Here is a 6,224-nt window from a genome sequence, read left to right on the forward strand (position 1 = left end):
AGGGAGCTCTTCTTAATATTTTGACACCAAAATCATGTCGATACACCTTACCGACTGCGAGTAAAGCCACCCACGCTTTAACTTGACAGACTGTATATAAAACTATGTAACACAGTCATCAAAAGGTCTAAATCGTAAATAAAGTAAACTAAACTAAACTAATATTACTCATGTAATAACTAGTACTTATTAAGGGGGACTTACGCCTTGCAGACCAAATTTCGAGTCACTGTTCCACAATTTATTGCGGAAAAAATGACGAAGATTTTGATACTAGACTTTTACTATTCTATTGTAGCTTTATTGAATTGCACACATGATTTTTTTCAGGTGCCAATATTGAGTTCCAAGACCTGGAGATGGGATTGACAGCGCCCCTGTCAAAAGTGCAGGGTCAATCGGTGTACATTATTGGGTCCACCCTAGTTATCTGAAATCAAAAGTTTAATAACACTTATAACTGCTCTTAAGTCATCGAGGTCCCGATTGTTCACTTTTTCGAAAACTAAATTTGTCAAAAGTGAGCAATCAGTACCTCATTAAGCATTTTCTGTGAATTAATAAAAAAATTATTGCGATTCGTTGAGTTTAGTGTGTAATGCCTGATCTGTAGATTTAGCCTTCCTGGCCAACGAGAAATTTACGATGAAATTCACGAAAAATATCAGTAGAGCTGGAAAACTATTTACATTCTTAAAAATTAAGTTTATATAAAATCTCGGAAATCAAATTAGGTTAAAATTTCAGGAATTAAATCAAATATACAAGCTAACACGCATTACACGATTTATTAATTATATTGCACGATCCTTATATATATGAAAATATGAATAACACACATAACTTGAGAAAATTTTGAATTTCTCTTCTGGAATAAGTCTTGATTCAAGATTTGCCATTTAAGATACTTTAATTTTTAATATGTGCAATTTATCATGTAGTTTTGAATGTTTTTTTTATTTAATTCAATTTCAAAAATATTCCCAATTAAACACTCTACAATATTAAAAATGTATAAATAAAAATGCTGGACCAATTTGAAGATCTAAACTTACATTTTCAACTCTACATCTTCCAAATTGAAGATATTTTTATTGTGTATTATCAGAATTGAAACTATTTTAATGATGAAACTTGCATAATTTTCAACTTTTCATTTGAAAAATTAAAAACCTTTCAATTTTAAAGATGTAGAAATAAAAATTCTTAAATTTGAATGATTTTCAAGATAACAAGTCAAGTTTTAAATTTTAATTCTTCCATATTGAATAAATACCAATTTTCAATAGAAAAAAATTCAGTTAATTTGTCTGAGTAATTTTTGCTAATAATTAATTTAACTGATTTATTTTTTAATTCAATTACATGGTACCGTATTATTAAACTAACATTTTGATTTTACCATTTGAATTCTAAATTGAAGGAGTGGCTAGATTCATTGGACTTCGCCGATACTACATTTTCTGTAAGATTTTATAGAAATATATTTTATTCTCTTGAATACAAAACTTATCATTGTTGAGTAATTGTCAAAAATTTAATTTTGAACCTATGCAGCCTTATCCATTCAACTGATGATTACATATTTTACGGAGAAGTTTGCACACATATTGCCAATACATGCTACAAATTTTTCGATATCTAGAATAGTTTTTAAAATTTGACTATTTATGATATTTATGAATTTTCATTCATCACACTCAATACCTAAAAATTTTTAAACTATTCAAGATATCAAAATTTTAAATTTTAATTTCAAAAAGGAATAAGGTACAAAAAGGGGTGATCACGAGGATATAAGCATTTAGGAATATAAAGAATTTATTTTACTGAACAATTTTTTTAATTTCTTATAAATAATAAATTTCCTCATAAATCAATTAAACCCAGTTTTTCCTAATAAATACGTGGAAAAAAAGTTTTTCATCCCACTGAACGGAAGACAAAGCTAAAAATTTAGTAGGAAAATCTCTAACATTACAAAAACCACTAAAATGGCAACATTCAAGCTTATATCATGGGCGTCAACTTCGATTCATGGTAATTACGTTTTTAGTTTCCTACTTTAATGAAATCTTATTTTATTTTGCAATTTTACAAACTAATATTAATTAATGAATACAAAACGACAAAAGTAATTTGAAAATTCAACACCTTTTTCCAAATTAGAAAATTGGTGAATATCTACGAGGTGCTCAGTACTTGCATGCGATCCTCAAAGATTGTGGAGGCGATGGAAGATACTGCGTGACTATCGGTTTACCCAACTGTCGAATAATGTCTAACGTGAAAAAATGAAAAGCTCGCATACAGTGGACAAACTTTCATTACGTATACAGGACATTATAACATAACCAAAATTAATTTTTCTCTCGAATCCATTTAAAACTTTACCAAACCTTTGAGTAAATAATACATTTTTTACCTAAAAAGAATAACCGAAATTTATCATTCTTTAACCGGTTTTGAGGGAATTATTGTCATTGCATAATTTAATAGTCTAAGAGCCGAGGCCGTTTTTGGCGAGTTATTAGGTAACGATTCTGCCATTAATTTCCTGATTGTTGAGAATATACTAAACACCAAATGTAGTTTCTCCAGGGGTGGTCCCGGGGAGAAGGTGTTTAATTACTCATTCGAAGTTGTAAAAAAAAATGATTAAAATAAGTCATAGGGTAACGGCTTAATCTTTTTGTGTTGAATGTCAAGACAATTAGACAATGTTCCGTGCAATTGGCAGAACAATAGGCCCGTGCGGAAGGGGGGGGGGCAGAACGATCTAGATGTGTAAAAGAATATGTCATTTTAAAGATATTTTCTAAAACCCAAATTTTTTATATGACATTCTACTCATTATTTAAAACATATATTCGAAGAGGCGTAAACTATGTCTCTAGTTACGCTACTGATCGTCTTCGGAGCACAAATGACCATTCTGCTCGCAGTGTCAGGGCCGTAAACCGACACATAATGCCTATGTCAGTACCAGGCAGTTTGCGATGTTCTGCCAGGATATCATCCCCGAGATTTTGTTCTGCCTCTTCGAGTATATGTTTTGAATAATATGTTATATATAACGAGGTCATATAAAAAATTTGGGTGTTGAAAAATAACTTTAAAATGACATATTATTTTACACCTCTGGATCTTTCTGCACCCCCCCCCCCTTTCGCACCAGACTATTGTTGTGCCAATTACATGGAACATTGTCTAATTTTCTCCACATTCAATGTAGAAAGATTCAGCCGTTACCCTATGACTTGTTGTAATCATTTTTTTTACAACTTCGAATGAGTAAATAAGCACCCTCTCACCGGGACTACCCCTGGAGAAACCACATTTCGTGATCAGTATATTCTCAACAATTAGGAAAATAGTGGCAGAATTGTTACCTAATACCTCGCCAAAAATGGCCTCGGCTCTCCGACTATAAAGTTTGCTTGACTTTACATTTGCAAAAATTACTTAGAAAGCATGAAACTTTATCCCATTTTTCCTGAATGTGTGACAGAATAATTTTCAATAATTACACCACGTGCATTAATGATTACTTTTGAAAATCTTTACTGTACATTTGGTAAATTCAATCTGAGTTATTAAAGTTTATCGAACTGACATTTTTTCTTTAACATTTCGCAAGACACCAATTATTACAATAATGTTAAACCTTCTCCTTTTGGTCTATATATCCCAATTATACTTAAAAGTTCGGTAAAGTTTCCTATCCAAATTTACTCCGTGTGCGACTAGGAAAGAACGCTTATGTCAGCTGTTAGGTATGCTCGCGTCACCACGGGTTAGATATTTTCTCCTTTCAACGTCTTCAACGTGTTGAATGGCAGGTAAGGATATTTGAACTCGTGTTTGTGTCTAATTTGTTATTCATCTCAATACTGATCATACTTCCGTTTTTATGCCGAAAAAGCTCTACAATTACATAAAATAAAATCATTTATTTTCTTTAAAATAACTGTGTTCTATAGATTTGGGAATTACGCTTTTAAAATGCGTTTGATTAACTGATTATTATTATTAATTATTTTGATCAGTGATCGTATATTTTATAGAAGAATTTGAACTTTATAATTTCCAATTGTTACTTTTGATAACGATTCTAAACTTTTCATTGTGAATTATTCTAATTTTATCTAACAAAGTATTTTTTTAAAGAAAAAATTATTTTTCATCAATTGACTTATTAAAATGTAGTAATTAAGAGATTTTTTAATGCAGCGTTCAAAATCTGCTTATCGTTAGCATGGTACCTAGATGCAATAATCAACGCAGAGACGCTGCGACTAGATTTTTTCATTCCAATGGTCACTTTTCGTAGGTGCTGTAGCAAGTAAGCTGTTTCTCAATATAACTATAAAAAGTAGTTAAAGACATTTCTAACTATGCACAACTACGTTACTAGTATGAGAAATTTCTCTCGGTGCAGAAATTTTGAATTATGAGTGAAAAGAATATATAGCGTACTTAGCACAAGCAAAGATATTTTACCTAGATGCGGCAAGGGTCTAGTTAGGCCACATGTCACGAGAGCGGCGCTATCGGCGATTTTGTGGCTTCATTTTTTTCCGGTACTTTTCGGCTAAATTCGGCAATGCCGCTACATTTAAACGGATTCTTTTGACCACATGCCACGAGACGGCGCAATAAACTCTGCTTTGTTCGAGCGGGAATTTGAAAATTTTTAATTATTATAGATTATTGATTTATTCTCCAGGACTGAAAGTCACTTCTCTTTATTTAAACATATTCTTAGTATATGTAATTTATTTGTATTATTTAAAAAATTAGAAGATTGTGTTATAGAAATTAAGAATGAACAAGTCACTGAAAAGATGATAAAGATAATTAGGTATACAATCTAGATCTAGAAAGAATGGGATAAATTTACCATTGTATGACAAATTTTACTGTTGGTTATACATAAATCAATTTTAATAATAATATTTAAAAAATAATAACATGGAAGTAATTGAAGTAATTGATTGAAAATCCTGACCTTGAAATTCCATATTTTATTTTTATGATAAATACTCGTGAAAAGTAAAAAAATAAAAAGTTTTATTTTAATATTGTATTTCTAAAGAGGATAATTCGAATATTTACGTGAACATTCTGGACTATTTGAACAATACTTTTTATGAAAAAAACATTCACTTTATTTTCATATTTTTATTAAAAAAAAAAGAAAAAAAACTTTAGTGCAATATCAAAAAATGTTTTCTTTTACTATTTTATTCGTAAAAAGAATAATACTACGAATTTTTATGTGAACATTCCGGACAATTTAAAGAGATCCTTTTATGCTCAAAAAAAGGTATACTCTATTTTCATATTTCTATTTAAAAGATAGAAAACTAAAACATACCTAAATATCATATTCAGCTAATTAATTATTTATTTAATTAGTAATATTATTGAAAAAATTAAAAGTCAATGAAAATATTTCAGCAAAATTATTTTTCGCAAGCAGGTGCATATTAACAGTTTATTTTTATTTATTTAAATATATATATACATATACATTATAATTATATGAATTAATTAATATAATTATATTATTATGTATACATTATAAGTATATTAGGGCGGAGTGAAAATAATCAAATTAGTCGAATCGTTTGAGCTGAGCGAAAAAATGTGTGGGTTGACATTCAAAAAAATTAAACAAAAATCTAAAATCGCTTAATATATCTTCTGTTCCCTTTTTTGATTTAAAAATTAAAATTTTTGAAAATTCCAAAAAATTTCCCTAATTCTTCGAAAATTATGGGGAATTTTTTTATGTGCAGTTTTTGTATAGGACTTAATAAAAAAAAAAACATTTTTTTTGCCATTTTCAAAAAATTCTAAATTAAGCAAAAAAAATTTGTTTAAAAACATTTTCTCTCTCGATGGATTGCTCACCTTGCCGTATGGAGTATATATAGGTTCCAAATTAAATCATTAATTTATTTAATTTGGTACCTTACACTTCTGGTGAGAGGACTGAGTAAACTGTGGAGTTCATTCTTTTTTCAATAACGATATGATAGAGTTTAACAGTATAATACAAAAATACTTAAATTGTTCTTAAAATTCCTATCACAACTCCACTGTTGAAACTAAGAAGCAACGGACCATCTATTTTTGTACAAATAGAATTTATAGTTACGCTAATTTCTATACATTTAATAACTTACATAAGTACATATATTTATGATAAATTTTTT

The 6,224-nt window shown here is 29.2% G+C and overlaps 1 protein-coding gene across 5 annotated transcripts in view; it reads right to left on the reverse strand.

Moving 5' to 3' along the window:
* Positions 1-6,224, reverse strand: part of LOC117170306 (carbonic anhydrase-related protein 10) — a 395,033-nt gene that overhangs the window by 284,797 nt on the left and 104,012 nt on the right. For all 5 annotated transcript variants that reach the window (XM_033356986.1, XM_033356987.1, XM_033356985.1 and 2 more), the window contains one exon: positions 205-430. The gene's annotated coding sequence lies outside the window, so the exon portion shown is untranslated. The remainder of the gene's footprint in view (positions 1-204; positions 431-6,224) is intronic.

The sequence above is a fragment of the Belonocnema kinseyi genome, chromosome 3, assembly GCF_010883055.1.
Source record: "Belonocnema kinseyi isolate 2016_QV_RU_SX_M_011 chromosome 3, B_treatae_v1, whole genome shotgun sequence".
NCBI classification, from domain to species: domain Eukaryota; kingdom Metazoa; phylum Arthropoda; class Insecta; order Hymenoptera; family Cynipidae; genus Belonocnema; species Belonocnema kinseyi.